Source organism: Schistocerca nitens, chromosome 7 (genome assembly GCF_023898315.1).
Source record: "Schistocerca nitens isolate TAMUIC-IGC-003100 chromosome 7, iqSchNite1.1, whole genome shotgun sequence".
NCBI lineage: Eukaryota > Metazoa > Arthropoda > Insecta > Orthoptera > Acrididae > Schistocerca > Schistocerca nitens.
In genome coordinates this window covers 605,187,129-605,204,554 of record NC_064620.1, presented here as the reverse complement: position 1 = coordinate 605,204,554, position 17,426 = coordinate 605,187,129, and positions in this window count along the sequence as shown.

Genomic DNA, 17,426 nt, shown 5'->3' with positions numbered 1-17,426 from the left:
ATATATATATATATATATATATATATATATATTGATGTGTATGGCTACTGTAAATTAGTATGTTTCTGACTCGAGAATAATAATAATAAAATTAGGTATTTGGACCTTAAAAAAAGATGTCTTTTCTGATGCAAACGTTAACTTCAACTTCTAGCACCTAACCGCTTCCACCTCTTTGCCAGCTGTCCCACTTCATGCTTACTAATTTATGCATAAACAATTCACCTCCTCCTTATTATTATACACTACATGTGTTCCAAGTATTCCATTTTAAGTCTTACAAGTGTTTTCGTAGCTATTAAAAATAAACAATCACAAATATTCAAAACTATCTCTGTGGCACAAAGAATCTGTATCGGAGCAAGGGGAAGTAATTTTAAATTTTTTTGTCTGATTTAAAACGGTGGTATATTGAAAATGCACTTTTATTTCAATAGTTTTTCAATTTGGAAGACTACCGGAGAGTGGCGCAGTCAGCTCTTCTCGTCGGCACACCGGCCCACTGTGCTTCACGGAGCAGCAGCTGCAGCCCCGTCACAGGCTGTTCAACGCTTTGAACATAACACAGCTACGTGGCTCGAATTCGCTCGCCATTCGATTCGCTCATCGAATGCGAGTATCTCGTCCTACGACCTCCAACCAGTGCCGCCTGCCGTGTGGCGAGATTCAATGGAGTCTTCCTCTGTGTCATTTTGATCTGTGTGGTTCAGCATTCTCTCTGTGATTTGGTCGTAGCTCTGTGTAGATATCTCTGGTTTAAATAAATGTTCCTTTTGTCATTTCTTATTACGTAACGTCACTGGAGGCTGCTCTCAGCTTAAGTGAATAGTCCTTTTCTTTTTTGTTTATGACATAAAATGTTATTTTAGTATTCATCTCAAGTTCACCAGAAACTCCGTCATCAAGTCTCCTGGGAATATGTGAAAAAGTCTCTCAAGTCTTCAAGCAGTCGAGTGGGTAGAAACGATTGCCGATAGATAGACAGTGACTGTTAGTCTTCAGTAGAAACAGAACAGTGAATAGCCGGCCGAAGTGGCCGTGCGGTTAAAGGCGCTGCAGTCTGGAACCGCAAGACCGCTACGGTCGCAGGTTCGAATCCTGCCTCGGGCATGGATGTTTGTGATGTCCTTAGGTTAGTTAGGTTTAACTAGTTCTAAGTTCTAGGGGACTAATGACCTCAGCAGTTGAGTCCCATAGTGCCCAGAGCCATTTGAACAGTGAATAGAATTATTGTGTACAGGCAGAGATTTAACTAAGTGCTGTTAGCTTAGAACTGTTTTTCGAATAGTACATCAGGACGGAAGAATACATTTCTATCGACTTTAGTTCAGAGACCATCATTTAGTTTGTATTCATGGAACTTGTAACAGAACTGTTTTTCGAATAGTACATCAGGACAGAAGAATACATGTCTACCGACTTTAGTTCTGAGAACATCATTTAGTTTGTATTCATGGAACTTGTAACACCGAAAATGCAGATAAAATACCTTCTGCTCCATCCAAAATGTTTCGACGTTTAATATCCGTTTATAACTTGTACAGTACTTCTGATTCTGATTCAGTAAACTTTATTACCGGATCTGTATTTAATACGTCTTGGATGTAGCAGTGTATTTATTTCTGATTGTATATAATTCACTGTAATTATAATGTAAATATTGTAAATTGATTGGTAATAGCCAAGGGAACTGTAATTTAATGTATTGATAGCACGACGAAATGGCAGTAGCTGTGTCGTTGTTTATGTTTGCGTGTGGAGAATATCTGTCGTGTTGCGAGCAGAAAGGATGGAGAGCAGCTTGAGTCATGGAAGAGTGCGGAAGTTTTTGCAGGGCTGCAGCTACGACCGCGCCGGGGTAGGAGCACGGAATTCGTTAACCTGCGACTATTGAGGGCGCGCTTGGAGTGAGCAGGCGGGGGAGGCTGCAGTTCTAACTGCTGCCTGTCCCGTAATTATCCGTGGCTCTGGAGACGACTCGCGATTCTCAGTCAGCAGTACCAGCAGCTCAGCATTATCGTGGGCTACATTCTTCGTCGTCCGCACAGCTACAACATCGTAAGACTGTTAACAATATTGCAGAGGCATTTCCCAGTGCCAATTCTTACACAGTTTTCGACTAACTTTCATAAATAATATCCTGCAATAGTTAAAAACTTGTATGGCTCCTTTGTTGTCACTGTCCTCAGACATTATTGTTAAGCAGGGTCCCTTTCCTTTCCATGCAATCACCGAATTGATTTACTACTACCGCCAGTTTTGTTTCTTTGCTAGTGACCAATATCAATCTAAATTTTGCTGCCTCAGTAACTGTTCATTCTTTCATTCCACAACAGAGACTTAACTAATTTGAGTATTAACTTCACTCACTTAAAGTAACGTAAATTTTCACTGGCAAAACTAACAACTAAAGATACAGCACAAATTAAAAGTGCAAAATTTCATTTATTCTGTAGTTAGTTTAACGAGTGACTGCTGCTCGCTTGGTACGTATCTTATTGTTACGTTACATCTGTTGCTCACTTTCTTAAAGTATAACCAATTCAGTCTTTCAATAATTAAAGGTAAATTGCTTGCCTTTCTCCAATTTTTGCATTACGTTATGTTGATGTCACTGAAAATCATTTTTTACCAAAGGGAAGGTTCAGTCACAAACATTTATTTAACCAGCAACCTCATTTAACTTCACTTTCAAAATTTAATGTTCCATATTGAGTAATTGCAAACTCAGTGCTTTCTGATTCATTTATTTTCTCGTGAACTCTTGTGTTGTGGCAAAGCGTGACAATCTTTTGTTTTCACGCCACTGATTATTTCTTTAGTTTTCTTCGCCATTACCTTTCTTAAGATTTTGGATATTCATTGCCCCAGTGGGTTGCCGACCGTTTAATTGTCCCTCTTTTGCTAATCAGTATTTTTGTAATTTCAGTATTTTTTGTCTTAAAAAGTTACGTGGTACCATTTTTCCCCCTGTGTGGTTCGCGAGCGACTGCACTAAATTTCTACACATTTCAAAATTATCATCAGTAACTGGGTAAGATTCTTCCTTCAGAACGATCTGTTGTATACTTTCTTCCTACTAACCGGTATGATTTTCCTTCGGTGACGACGGCCTTACTCACTGTAAAATTTCATGAGGCATACGCGATCACGGTCAATTATATCGTAATCCAGCAGGCCGGTTAGGAACTGTAGTCAACGCGGAACAGATAGGCGAAACCTGCATTCTACAATTGCTGTAACCGGCATTACCAAAGTTGTGTAATTTATTGTACTATTCAGTATTACGTATTACTTCCACTGTGTGTGCTTCCCTTGAACACGCGCATCCTGTCCTACCAGGACACTTGTATTAGACTTTTTCAGTGGCAGCGAGCGAGATTTTCATCACAGTGGACGGCCCGTGTACACAACAATATAAACGTGCTCGAAACTTAGATGCGACCAGCCTGTTACAAATTCCGCACACAAGCATATCGAGGTAGCGGAGATGACAGAAGATATCAAGACGACCCAAAGGCCGCCATGACTACGAAGAAGACGGAGGAGGACGTCCTTTTTCATATGAAAAGAGGGCTGCGTGGTCCGCCGATAGCTCACTAGAGGAATGTTTGACTTGACCAAAAATAACGTAACCCGAAACTGTAAATGCTTTTTCCTCGAAACCGTATTTTTCAAATTGGCGGGAAACAGAACTTGAGAACGGTACATACGATTTTTATGGGAATTTAATGCTGGCATTCCGAATTTAATTCTCTGTCTGCATACGTAGCCGTCATGCGACTTCTATTTTTGATGAACACTTTTACCTTTATTTTGTGGGCTACGAAAACGATATTTGTTGCAGTACGACACCATTTTGTTATAACATAATATTTTGCAATGCTGATAGAATATATATTGAGAACAACTTATACAAAATTATGAGATCTCAAAGTAAAATGTCTAAGGAACAAAACTATATCTTCAGATTTAGCATTACTTTACCTTATACTTGAAAAAATCACGAACATCGCATATTTTTCATGCATTCGGAAATAGCTACCCCATTAATGTAGTTTTGCTCAACTCTGATTTCAGACTATATCTCTATTATTATTATTCCTCATTCATTTGTTGGTGTTGCGTTACCGTCCCACCTCTTCCAAGTGTCAAAAGAAATTAGCCCCCCTCCCCTCCCGCCCCATCTCCATAGAGGAACAACATTGACGACAACTGTCTAGGTAATCAACTTCAAATTTCGACAGTCTGTTACAATTTACCATACCTGCAAATTGTGACAAGCTTTTCTCGTTTTTGTCCCCTGGGATTGCAAGAGCTGTGGAAGACAGCTGGATGTGGTAGCGTAGTTATCATCATCATCGTAATCATTGCTATTTTTATTTACAACTCGTGTTTCTTGTTCTTCGATTACATGAAATTTTTGTAATTCATTGTTGTTATGCTATGTTCATCGTAAGTGGTTCGTTGTAAAAGCAGTGCCTGAATTCACCTTCCCGGTCATATTATTAAAGTCTATGTGGTACAGTTCATATCAATTAGGTGCGGGGCGATGAATGGAGTCCAGCCCGTTTTTCACTCCATTCTTCAGCTCCCTCATCTCTGCAACATGCGTATACTGGTCCTTCATGGTTATTCTTCTTGGTAAACTGTGTGTTAAAAGCGATTGTTTTCAAAATTAAAGCAACAAACGGAAATTTTGCAAGGTTGCGTTTATTTTGCCACAGAAACAGTGTAAACAGGTGGTAGTAAATTAGAAACTATGTAAAGAATACAGAACGTGATCAACTGCAATATGCATAAGGGTAGATAAGTATGTTCTTCGTTTTTATCTAACTAACGGATTTGCACACACGTTCTCACAGCTGGTTAATGTGCTCAGTATGGGGAGTGACTACCTCTGACACCAATAGAGGCCTGACAACGACGGTACATGCTGTGAATGATGTCATCAGTCTCTTGTTGAGGAAATAACGTCCATTCTTCCTGCAGTACTGCTCACAAGTCTTGGAGGGTAGTTGGTGAATGCTAACGTGATGCAAGCCCTATCCGTAGTGCATCCTAGAAGTTCTCTATGGGATTCAAATCGGGAGAGCCAGCAAGCTACACCATGTGTGTAAATTCTTCCGTTTCCAAGAAAATATCAACCACCCGTGCTCTATGAGGTCGAGCATTATCGTCCATCAATACGGAGTCTGAACCCACGGCACGTCGTGCCAACCGCGCGTGAGGTCCCAGGATCTCCTCACCCGTACAATTTTATGTTCGGATGGTCAACATAATCCCTGCCCACACCAGTAGTGATCATCCTCGGTACCGGTCTCTTTCCACAATGTTTGGGTCGGTCACGTGCCCTCCAGATGTGAATCCGTCGATAATCACTCTCCAGACCAAATTGGGACTCTGTGAAAAGAATATTGGCCCACTGTTCGACTGTCCAGGTGACAGCTCCGCTCTAGACGTTCCCTTCTGTGAAGACACGACAGAGGGATACAGACAGCAGGTCTCCAACAATAAAGGCCACTCTGCTGAAGCCTTCTGTACGCCGTTTGCCTCGAGAAAATACGTCCAGGGGATGTCACGAGGTCAGATGCCAGTTGCAGTGCAGTAGTAAGGCGGTCCACTCTGATCTCACATGTGATCGGCCCTACCCTGGTCTCTGGCATACAGTTTCGATCCCTATAAACTGTCGCTTCGTCTGAGAAACAACAGAACGGTTGACATTAAGCCAACGGGACACATCAGTTTGCGACCGTCCTGCTTCCATTCCTCCTGTGGCCCTCCATAGCAGAGAGGGTATAGGCGTCTTCTCTGTGCCACACTGCACCGTCTGTGGCTCTGTACACAGCGACTGTGCATGTGGGACTACCCTGCTAACGTTATCCCGCTTGGTAGGTGCCTTGACGTCATTGATGGCGTGGTTGTCCGTTGATCGGAATGCCATCTTCCGTGCAGAACAGAATCGTGACACATCTGTTGACAGTTTGTATGATTATATCGTGAATTAGACACAGGATGGGGAAACAGCAGTTTGTTGCTTTAATTTTGGGCACCAATGTATACAGTTCTCCACTCAGGTGCGCTGACATTTTTGTGGTGAGGGTGCTCTTGCACATGTGAGCATCGACATGTGTGATACCAGCTGGACGTCTTTGCAGTCACAAATATTTCACTTAACTCAGATACGTAATTAAGACGCCACAACAGATCAAGAACGGGGCCGCGCGGAGTGGCCGCTCGGTTTAATACGAGCATTGCGCGGTCCCTCCCGTCGGAGATTCGAGTCCTCCCTCGGGCATGAGTGTGTGTGTTGTTCTTAGCATAAGTTAGTTTAAGTAGTGTGTAAGTATAGGGACCGATGACGTCATCAGTTTGGTCCAATAGGAATTCACACACATCTGAACAACAAAAACGGGGCACGCCCTCGTAATAGAAATAATGCGTACTCGCTTTGCAAAATACATAAAGTAATAGGAGAAAGGAAACCTAACTACCGATTAAATAGAAGAGGTCAGTCAACGTCATATTTTATTTACTCTAATGGACACACACATAGAAAGCTGCACACACAGAATATTTGCATTTCAATACTATAAGTATACATGGGAAATTATTAAGTTCTATCGATCATGGTTTAGTCACTTATAAGTGGGCTACATGGTGAGAGCGAAACAAAACAGAAACATTGGCTCAACGGATCACCCACGAATGAGAATTGACGTATATCACGGAAATAGTTGCACCATGCTGTAAAAAAAAGAGAACGCTAGATAGGCATGCAAAAGGAGAAAACGCTATGTACAAAATTTATTCGAAGTTAGCATGTTGAGTAAACGAATGATTTCTTAACTAACAAGAAACTTGATTGACACCGATGAAGTAGCACAAAATTTCGAAGGAAAAACTGCACTACAAAAAAGTGGTCCAAATGGCTCTGAGCACTATGGGACTTAACATCTGTGGTCATCAGTCCCCTAGAACTTAGAACTACTTAAACCTAACTAACCTAAGGACATCACACACATCCATGCCCGAGGCACGATTCGAACCTGCGACCGTAGCGACTGCACTAAAGTCTTGCGCATCCTTTACCAAGAAAAATCTACAAGCACAAGCTGAAAAGTAATGCCTTCGAATATTGTACGCTGTTCTGAATATCGGTTGAGATATTAAATGTCAAGTTTATTACCCAGTCCGCTTTTCCACTTCGCTGACGCAAGTTGCAACCCTCTGCCACCAGAGGGCTCCGAATTGCTGCGTGTAATAAGCAGGTGCGTAAAGTAGCTATGTTGGTGAACTGCAGAATATAGTGGCCAAAGTAAAAGTGTCATCTACTTAGGATAACTGCATGTCCTTGCACTGCACTGTGCAAGGTTTTCTCTTCTTTTGGCTAGCTTGCTGGTGAGCTGTATTTTTTATGTTCATCAGTCTGAGCAATACCGAGTTTCTGCTGCCACATGAGAATTAATTAGGGTCAGTTTTGCATTACAGTCAGGACAGCAAAATCATTCGCAATGAGGCGTTGCTTTTCAAAGTTAATATCAGGTTCAGTTTAGGTAAAGTTCAATATATGTTTTATTTCTTACGCAGACAGTGTTGTTGTTACAGTTCATTGTTGTATCTGCATGTGTATGTGTATCATATAGCGTTTGGAACTTTATTTAGTCGGAATGCTTACGTAGAAATCACGGGGATATTTAACTGAGACACTTCTGATTATTTGTTCTTTGAAAATGCGACTGGTATTTTTACAGTATTTTTATTGTGTTATCTTTGTGTCTTGGAACTGTAAGTCACTGTGACGTCACGCATTGTAGCACCGCACAATACAGAATTTCACAGGACAGCTTTTTAGATTTTTTCGTAAAGGGCTATTCAAGTACTGCTATACAATTTCACACAGCTTTGCGACTAATTTTATCAGATAGCGTTTTGTATTTACCCCACCTGTACTGTTCACGATAACAACACAGATAGACGAAATTAATGATAGGAAACCAGTCGAGGTTTAGTTCGCAACAAATAAATCTTTTTTTATTCAGAAAGTTACAACCTCCACCTGTGCTCACTTAAGGACATCATTCTGGAATTATTACGTTCAGTTTAACTGTGTTTAAAGCCGTGACGCAATAAGACGCCTTAAGCAGAGATGAGAATTTTATTCAGTAACACTTTGCAGCTATGTAGGTAACTAAGTTTATGACCATGCTGAACTTCGAGACACGAGCCCGCGAAGAAAGAGACACATAGATGATTTCTGGTGCCACACTAGCACAGGCCTTTCCGATCTACCCGGCGCTGTAGCAGTAGTTACGAAACCGTAGCGGATCCGTTCAAAAATGGCTCTGAGCACTATGGGACTCAACTGCTGAGGTCATTAGTCCCCTAGAACTTAGAACTAGTTAAACCTAACTAACCTAAGGACATCACACACATCCATGCCCGAGGCAGGATTCGAACCTGCGACCGTAGCGGTCTTGCGGTTCCAGACTGCAGCGCCTTTAACCGCACGGCCACTTCGGCCGGCTGCGGATCCGTGAGCCGTTAGCCTATTTGCGGTTTTCTAGCTATAATGTGATGTTTGAGTTTTGTAAAGTGATATTTGTGGTTTTCAAAGGCTGCCACTACCTTTTACTTTAACCTGTGAGTTCTTAAGAGACTACGGACCCGGTTTCCTTATGCCCTGAAATAATTACCCCTTTATATAAGACCTGAGCCATGTATCGATAAACACGATTCACTAAATTTTTTTAATTTTCTTAGCGACAAGAACTTTCGCAAAGGGCAACGGGATAATTAGTGGTGTGTCTGACACGTGTGCAAGACCGAACCTGGCTTGTAGTGTGGGAACTGGACTCGGCAGCATTGCCCGAATCGAGATGCGCGGCCCTGATTTGGATCTGTAAAGGGTTTTATAAAAGATTTGGTGAGAATTGCTTGTCATGTTTTTAGTGCGCATACTATACTGATCCTTGCTTTCCAAGTATCGGCACCATGACCGGAAACTGTTGTCTTGCCAACCAAAAGGTCCCCTCTGTTTAGTGCTGTTTAAGTAAACACGTGTTGTTGTGTTTGGTTAAAGGTCTATCTGGATTTTGTGATGCGATACAGTCCGAGCAAGCGAGGTGTATTAATTGGTACTATTGCTGTTCGGAGTGACGGACGGCATAAGCCAGTATGGTGAAACCGTAATATTTTTCCTGGTACAGTGAGCTGTGTGGACGTTGTTATAGTTGGTTCAAAGCACAGGCTTAACATGGAATCTGTACGTTCTGTGTTACCTAATTGCATTACTTGCTCACTCGTACACAGTGAAATGGTAGCCTTACTTGACTGTTTAAGTTTACCAGTATCCTGTTAAAGGGGTAATTTAAATGAGCTCCCCAGTGTCAGTGAGCATACGTTAACCTACTAGTGTAGTTTAAATTTCTAAGCTGACTTGGTATTATGCTATTCGCCCTCGTCCTTTAAGGTTACGTCAAGGGCATTAGTTATTGATTCAATGTTCGTGAAATAGACTATAATTTTATACATCGTAGTTATTTTACGTTTGAGCAATTAATGTTTGCCGTTTTCTCCCCTCCCCCCCCCCCCCTCCTTTCTCTGAAATTGTATAGTAGCACGCGCTCTAAGACCTTTTTGCCAATGTGTTATAGTGTACTGTGTGCGGCATCCTGTCCAGCTCGCCCGCTTGCTGTGGGTTCTGTGTCTAGCCGCTTCTGGTCTGGGTCCAGTGCCGCCCCCCCCCCCCCATTCTGTTACTTGAATTAGCCCGTGCCTATGTGACATCACTTGTCTTGAAAATGTGTCACGAAGGGGCCTATCTGTTTGTATTTTATTTTGTGTTAAAAAAATTTGTGATACCCATTATTGGTTAAAGTTTATCTCATTATTGCAGTCTCCTTTTGGGAGCTTTACTGTGTACAGAATTTAATTAACTTGCGAGTCACTTAATGATTGTTTAAAGATTAATGTTGTTGTTTGAATAGAGCGGTTGCCCGTGCTTGTAAGGATTTTTTTTTTTGCTAATTTACCTTATCACAAAAATATTAAAGATAAGACTTTATTTTGCCGAAGAAAAGTTTAATAAAAGTGTTGTTGTTATAAACTGTGAATGTTGCTTACTTGGCCCGGCCCTCCCGCTCAAAAGCAATTGGCTGATTAGGGTGAACTGACCACCACACAGGTGTTCACTACATATCTGTAAGTACTGCACCTTATTTATGCAATGCGTGCTATGAAAATGCTGTGCTCATATGTTTCGTAGTAAGCATTATCGTGCACAGGCTTACTTTACTGTGTCCGGTCATCCAGAGGCTTTTGTGTCTGTGTATTCAGGTAAGTCTGCCTCCAGGTTCCGACAAGTCGCTGCACAGTATACACACTTCCTCCGCCGGGGACCATTATTCGGGATGCTGTTGCTCCTCCTACTGCCCAATTTCGGCCGCAGTCCATAGCAGGTTTGTCCCACTGACTTTTGACCGGCAAATGAAAGACAGTGAGTTAAACACTCCGATAAACGTCACCCTAAATGCACCACAACAGCTGTATAGCTAGCTGGGAAGTGACCTGGACCACCTGGTGTGGAGAAGTCCGCAGTCAATGACCCGTTCTGGGGTTATTCTCCTGCCCTGGTCTGACGATTTTGTTTACAACAGTGTAAACGCCACCTTTTTCCACAATATGATACATCTTCTCCAGGTTTCACTGTGTTTCGCTACAGTTTTCTAGCTTCGTGACTACTCTACGTGGTGTAGCAACAACGACGAACAGTTTTGTGGAACTTCCGACGTTATCTCTGATGACCGCATCGTCGACAGGGTGTTAGACCGTAGCCCTCCTTTCTCACCATAGCGATGATGAAACCAGAGCAGTTTTGAGCTGCTTTAATAATAATGTTTCATCTGACACATGTATCGGGCTGTATTTGGGTTTTTAAATAATATGCCTGACCCTCGCTATTTCAGACTTATACAGTACTTTGCTACTTCTGTTCGTTGCAACCACGTACCCTTCTGCTGAAGTGTCACAGATATTTGATGTGTTCTCAGTATCCTAACATTCCAATACTGGTTTGTCAAGTGTCGTGGCCAATTTGAACGTCTGCGAATAGGGAGATGTAGATGCTTAAAGTTACATCCCTAGAAACGCACGCTCTAGTCTAGAGAAATCGGAGGAAATTTCCACTTTATGCAATCTACCATTCATTTGTATTTATTTTACTGATGCCTGTTGGAGCATTTTATACGCCATCTTCAATAATTTCTTTTTATTCTGCCTCACATAACGCTAGGAGTTTTTTCGCTGTTAGTGTCATATGATACACAGGACTCCACTTTATATAACATGTTGTAGCGTCGCAAGTTCTTCCGAGCGAACGTTTGTTATAGGATAGCTTGCTGTATGTAACTTCGGGAGCTGATATCTAGCAGCCTACCTGGGAGAGACAAATGCATCTGTCACTGCCCGCCGTGGGAAAGCTATTCAATGCCACTTACTGAACGCGTACATTCACCACCTATAACAATCTAAATAAAGGATAGTAAGTTTTTGTTTAATCACTTTCAAAATCTGTATACTGCACTTTGTTATTAATAGAAAGGTGGTGTGAAAATCTGAGCTTTCTAGCGGGCATATTTTTGGAGATGGAAAAATTTACTTTAAAGTTAGGAAAACTACACTTGAGAAAGGAAATTCACCTGGGAACATTTATGACTTGTTTTGGTTGCCAATTGAAATATTCAGCTGAAGTATCACGGTATAGAATTATTCAACTGAAATTTTATTTTAAAAAAATTCAAATACCTTACAGTTTTCGTAGCATGAAATCTAGAATAACTTCAGAAAGAACTAATAAAATCAGTATTTATTTTATTATGTGTTATGTGAGCCTGTGAGTAAATGAGAGTGTGTATGTGGGACATTCGTCAAATTTCAGTATTGTGTCATATACCGTCTTAAGTAACCTGCAAGAGTTACACAAGCCTGTCGTGGGAAAATGATCCTAGGGGATTTATCCACTTTTGCTAATGACGTATGCCTAGGTGTGATTGCTATTGTAACAGAGCAGCCAGAAAGTCACCTGGAGTAAAATCTGTATCTAAAGAATATAAAAATTCAGTAAATGAAGCAGACAAAAAGTAATACAAACGTCTCAAAAATGAGATCGACAGGAAGTGCAAAATGGCTAAGCAGGGATGGCTAGAGGACAAATGTAAGGATGTAGAGGCTTGTCTCACTAGGGGTAAGATAGATACTGCCTACAGGAAAATTAAAGAGACCTTTGGAGAGAAGAGAACCACTTGTATGAATATCAAGAGCTCAGATGGAAACCCAATTCTAAGCAAAGAAGGGAAAGCAGAAAGGTTGGAAAGAGTATATAGAGGATTTATACAAGGGCGATGTACTTGAGGACAATATTATGGAAATGGAAGAGGATGTAGATGAAGACGAAATGGGAGATAAGATACTGTGTGAAGAGTTTGACAGAGCACTGAAAGACCTGAGTCGAAACAAGGCCCCGGGAGTAGACAACATTCCAGTAGAACTACTGATGGCCTTGGGAGAGCCAGTCCTGACAAAACTCTACCATCTGGTGAGCAAGATGTATGAGACAGGCGAAATACCCACAGAATTCAAGAAGAATATAATAATTCCAATCCCAAAGAAAGCAGGTGTTGACAGATGTGAAAATTACCGAACTATGAGTTTAATAAGTCACAGCTGCAAAATACTAACGCGAATTCTTTACAGACGAATGGAAAAACTAGTAGAAGCGGACCTCGGGGAAGATCAGTTTGGATTCCGTAGAAATGTTGGAACACGTGAGGCAATACTAACCTTGCGACTTATCTTAGAAGAAATATTAAGAAAAGGCAAACCTACGTTTCTAGCATTTGTAGACTTAGAGAAAGCTTTTGACAACGTTAACTGGAATACTCTCTTTCAAATTCTGAAGGTGGCAGGGGTAAAATACAGGGAGCGAAAGGCTGTTTACAATTTGTACAGAAACCAGATGGCAGTTATAAGAGTTGAGGGGCATGAAAGGGAAGCAGTGGTTGGGAAGGGAGTGAGACAGGGTTGTAGCCTCTCCCCGATGTTATTCAATCTGTATATTGAGCAAGCAGTAAAGGAAACAAAAGAAAAATTCGGAGTAGGTATTAAAATTCATGGAGAAGAAGTAAAAACTTTGAGGTTCGCCGGTGACATTGTAAATCTGTCAGAGACAGCAAAGGACTTGGAAGAGCAATTGAACGGAATGGACACTGTCTTGAAAGGAGGATATAAGATGAACATCAACAAAAGCAAAACGAGGATAATGGAATGTAGTCACATTAAATCGGGTGATGCTGAGGGGATTAGATTAGGAAATGAGACGCTTAAAGTAGTTTGCTATTTAGGGAGTAAAATAACTGATGATGGTCGAAGTAGAGAGGATATAAAATGTAGACTGGCAATGGCAAGGAAATCGTTTCTGAAGAAGAGAAATTTGTTAACATCGAGTATAGATTTAAGTGTCAGGAAATCGTTTCTGAAAGTATTTGTATGGAGTGTAGCCATGTATGGAAGTGAAACATGGACGATAACCAGTTTGGACAAGAAGAGAATAGAAGCTTTCGAAATGTGGTGCTACAGAGGAATGCTGAAGATAAGGTGGGTAGATCATGTAACTAATGAGGAGGTATTGAATAGGATTGGGGAGAAGAGAAGTTTGTGGCACAACTTGACTAGAAGAAGGGAATGGTTGGTAGGACATGTTTTGAGGCATCAAGGGATCACAAATTTAGCATTGGAGGGCAGCGTGGAGGGTAAAAATCGTAGAGGGAGACCAAGAGATGAATACACTAAGCAGATTCAGAAGGATGTAGGTTGCAGTAGGTACTGGGAGATGAAGAAGCTTGCACAGGATAGAGTAGCATGGAGAGCTGCATCAAACCAGTCTCAGGACTGAAGACCACAACAACAACAAGAATGGTTCAAATGGCTCTGAGCAATATGGGACTTAACAGCTATGGACATCAGTCCCCTAGAACTTAGAACTACTTAAACCTAACTAACCTAAGGACAGCACACAACACCCAGCCATCACGAGGCAGAGAAAATCCCTGACCCCGCCGGGAATCGAACCCGGGAACCCGGGCGTGGGAAGCGAGAACGCTACCGCACGACCACGAGATGCGGGCAACAACAATAATATTTCCAGAATTATTGTCTTTCCGTTTTCGTTTATTAAACATTACTTTAATATATACATGTCAGATTGACGCAAATGCGACTGCGAATAAGGATTGGTGCAAGCCAGTTCTGGTGCGAGTATCATCATGAGCGAATATTCTGATTGGCCACCAGTATGGTCAGCCAATCAGAATTGAGACGGTTCCCGCTCGTTACCTGATAGTTGTACTTAGAGTCGGGCTGGAAGAAGGCAGTCGCTCACTAGCTTTGAACGCGGACTGTCATGTTACTAGTGCCAGTCAAAATAATGTGTAAGATGGAGAATTACTTAGTGTTTGAGATATTGGTGAGCTAAGTGGATAGCAGTTGTTGTTGAGGACTGCTTGGCGAAATTTCAGAGGTTTTGACTCAATCTGTTGGACAGTTAATGGCGTGTGAAATATTGTCCTTCATAGAATCCGCATGGCATGTTTTAGTATTCAACTACTGAGCATTACTCGCGAGCAGTTTCCTTTTTAGAAATCCACAAGAAGGACCTAGTGTAAAAACTCATATTAGTGGTGAAATTAATGACTTTGAAAACGTTGTTTGATTTGGGTGGGGTTTGAACAGATTTCTGGCTGCTGTGCGTGTGAAATATGTGTATGAATCGTGAACTGGAAGGAAACAACCAATAGTTTAAATGTGGACTGAATAGTACCCTTTCTTTGGTTATCACGGACAAAATAAACATTATTGTTTGGAAAATTCAGACATTATTTTCCAGAAGCCAGTCCATTGTCTTACTGCCCGATAAAACTGGATGACAGTATTTCTACAGAACTTTCTTTCGTAACTGGAGTTGATCAGCCTCAGTAATTGTAGATATTAAGTGGTGTTTTTTATGAACGCTACTTTTATATCATAAGTATCTACGTTGCCGAGTGAAAGGAGACTGAGCAGCCGCCGTTCTGAGGTAGGTGAATTTTAATTTGCAGCCCTCACAGTGACAACGACGTTAAGAGACAAGAAATTAACCCCTGAAACGCCGTAACGTCATAGTTTCTGATGCTGTACCATTTTCTTCACTATCACTGATGTACGTACTGCAGACACATACCAATCTCCCTGATGATGAAGAGTTCTCGGAATTGTAGCCGGGTGGCGGTGTTAAGATACCGTGGTGTTTCAAAGACTGCCACACTCATCACCTTGTGGCGAAGAAGATAAGTACCGTACTCCTCGAAACGCCATGGTATTTTAACAGGGTCTCCAGGCTGTAGATGTGAGAACTCTTCAGCAATAATTTGTGCGGGGAAATCTACATTCACACTATGTTTCTGTTCATTTTATCACGATAACACAAAGCATGCAGCCACCCCTTTGCACCTGTGCTGAAAAGTGCGTGTCATACGAAACTACCAACGTGGCGCAAATTTAATCCAACTGTTCTTGGCAAGGACTTAAATTCGGACTAACTAAAGCATTCGAAAGATGACTGTAATCTGTCGCTTGAGAAATCCCGTTGGCACCTGATTCAATGTCTTCGGTGCAAGGCGCAGCTCTCGCGCCGTTATGAGAGAGATGACACTTCATGCGACGCGAATGACTCCTTATGTTGCACTTCGGAAGAGGCGGATCAGACGTCTGCGATGTCGGTTACATGTGCTCACTGCAGTAGCCAAGGTGGCTGCGTGATCTACCTGTAATTTGTCAGCAATCTCACGACGACACGCAAGGTGAGCAACAGAGTGGTCCCTGATCTGGAAAATGTCCGAAGGAACCTTGTCGCAGAATGTTCATTCCGACCAACCTGTTTAAAAAAATTTGTTTTGATTCGACAGAGACATTCTGATATCTCAAACGTAGACTTGTTGTTCGGTTGCGATAGGTTGTAACCAGCTTCAAGCGACCAAAGCGACCACTCTTTTGTTTCAAGAAGTGTTCAGAAAGAGCGTACCCTGACTGACTTGAAAATACCGTCAGAACAAAAACAAGAACCCGTTAATCTAATTGCCTGTCACGATGTCTGAAGGTTTCTAGCCAGGACTGACCGCTTAGAAGGAATCTTGTGCTCGCTTATAAATTATATCATATGTAGATTTGGATCGAGACTAACTGGGAATACGATGCGAGCTGATCGGCTGCAGCCGGTTAACGGAATAACAGTATTCTTTAAATGAGGGGGCAACACAGAAGTGGTTCGTGAGCAGCAATTAGGATTTCGTGTGGGCGGTTTTTGGACGTCTCAGTGCTCGAGAACAGCGGTACTCCGAAGTCAGTGCAGTGTGTGTCATTGGTGTTGGTGAAATAATTTTTACCGTCCTCAAATTCCTTTCATAGTTCTGTTTGCTATTTGATAAGAGCTCAGCAGCTAAAAATTTGATCTAACTGCTTACGGTTAATTAATACGACGTTTCTGGTAAGTTCAGCGTCATATCTAGGTCATCCGGAATGAAATTGGAACAATCGAATCAAACTGACTCACAAACGTGCTACTAACACTCAAACATAGCGTGCCTGCTGAAACTTTACGAAATTGGAGTTTCAGCACCACGTTATAGCAGTAAATCACGTGATTAACTCAGAATCAAAAACTGCCTAATTCTAGAACTTTTATTAAAATGTAGTGAAGTACCTATCATGTAATCCTAATGTTTGTTTACCAGTTTTTCTATTGAAGATGTCGGGAGCTGCACATGAGCAGACGTGAATAAGTTGTTACAGGATATGGACAAATTGCTGGCGTTTTTGAAGAGGAGGGAGATGGACCACTATGAAAATCACGTTGGGATGTGTTATATTTGTAGAACCTGTGTCGTGTTCGTGGCTGTCGTGGGTGCGAATTCTGCAACGTGACGCGTGAATGAAGGTACCCATACAACTGTGGATCTCACGAGAGAAACTTAAGCACTGGACGATTGTTAATCATGTTCAATTGAAACTAAATTTTCCGAAAGGCAGATCTCTCAGGGATTGCATTTCCATCACAACAGTTAGAAGACGTATACCAGGAATGTAATGCAACTTATTACACTGCTCTGTTCTTATTGACAATGAAAAAGCATTTTATCAGGTAAACGAACCCAAATTACTTTGATTCCTATTGCACAAACGCCTTCTTAGCATTTTGTAAGGGTCACAGTCATTTCAGTATTTCCCCATCAAAAGCAAAAGTGATGGCATTCACAAAATGAGAACATGTTAACGAAACAATATAGCGAATAAACGAATTCGTTTAATCTTGCAGATGGTATTCCTTACTCACCGAA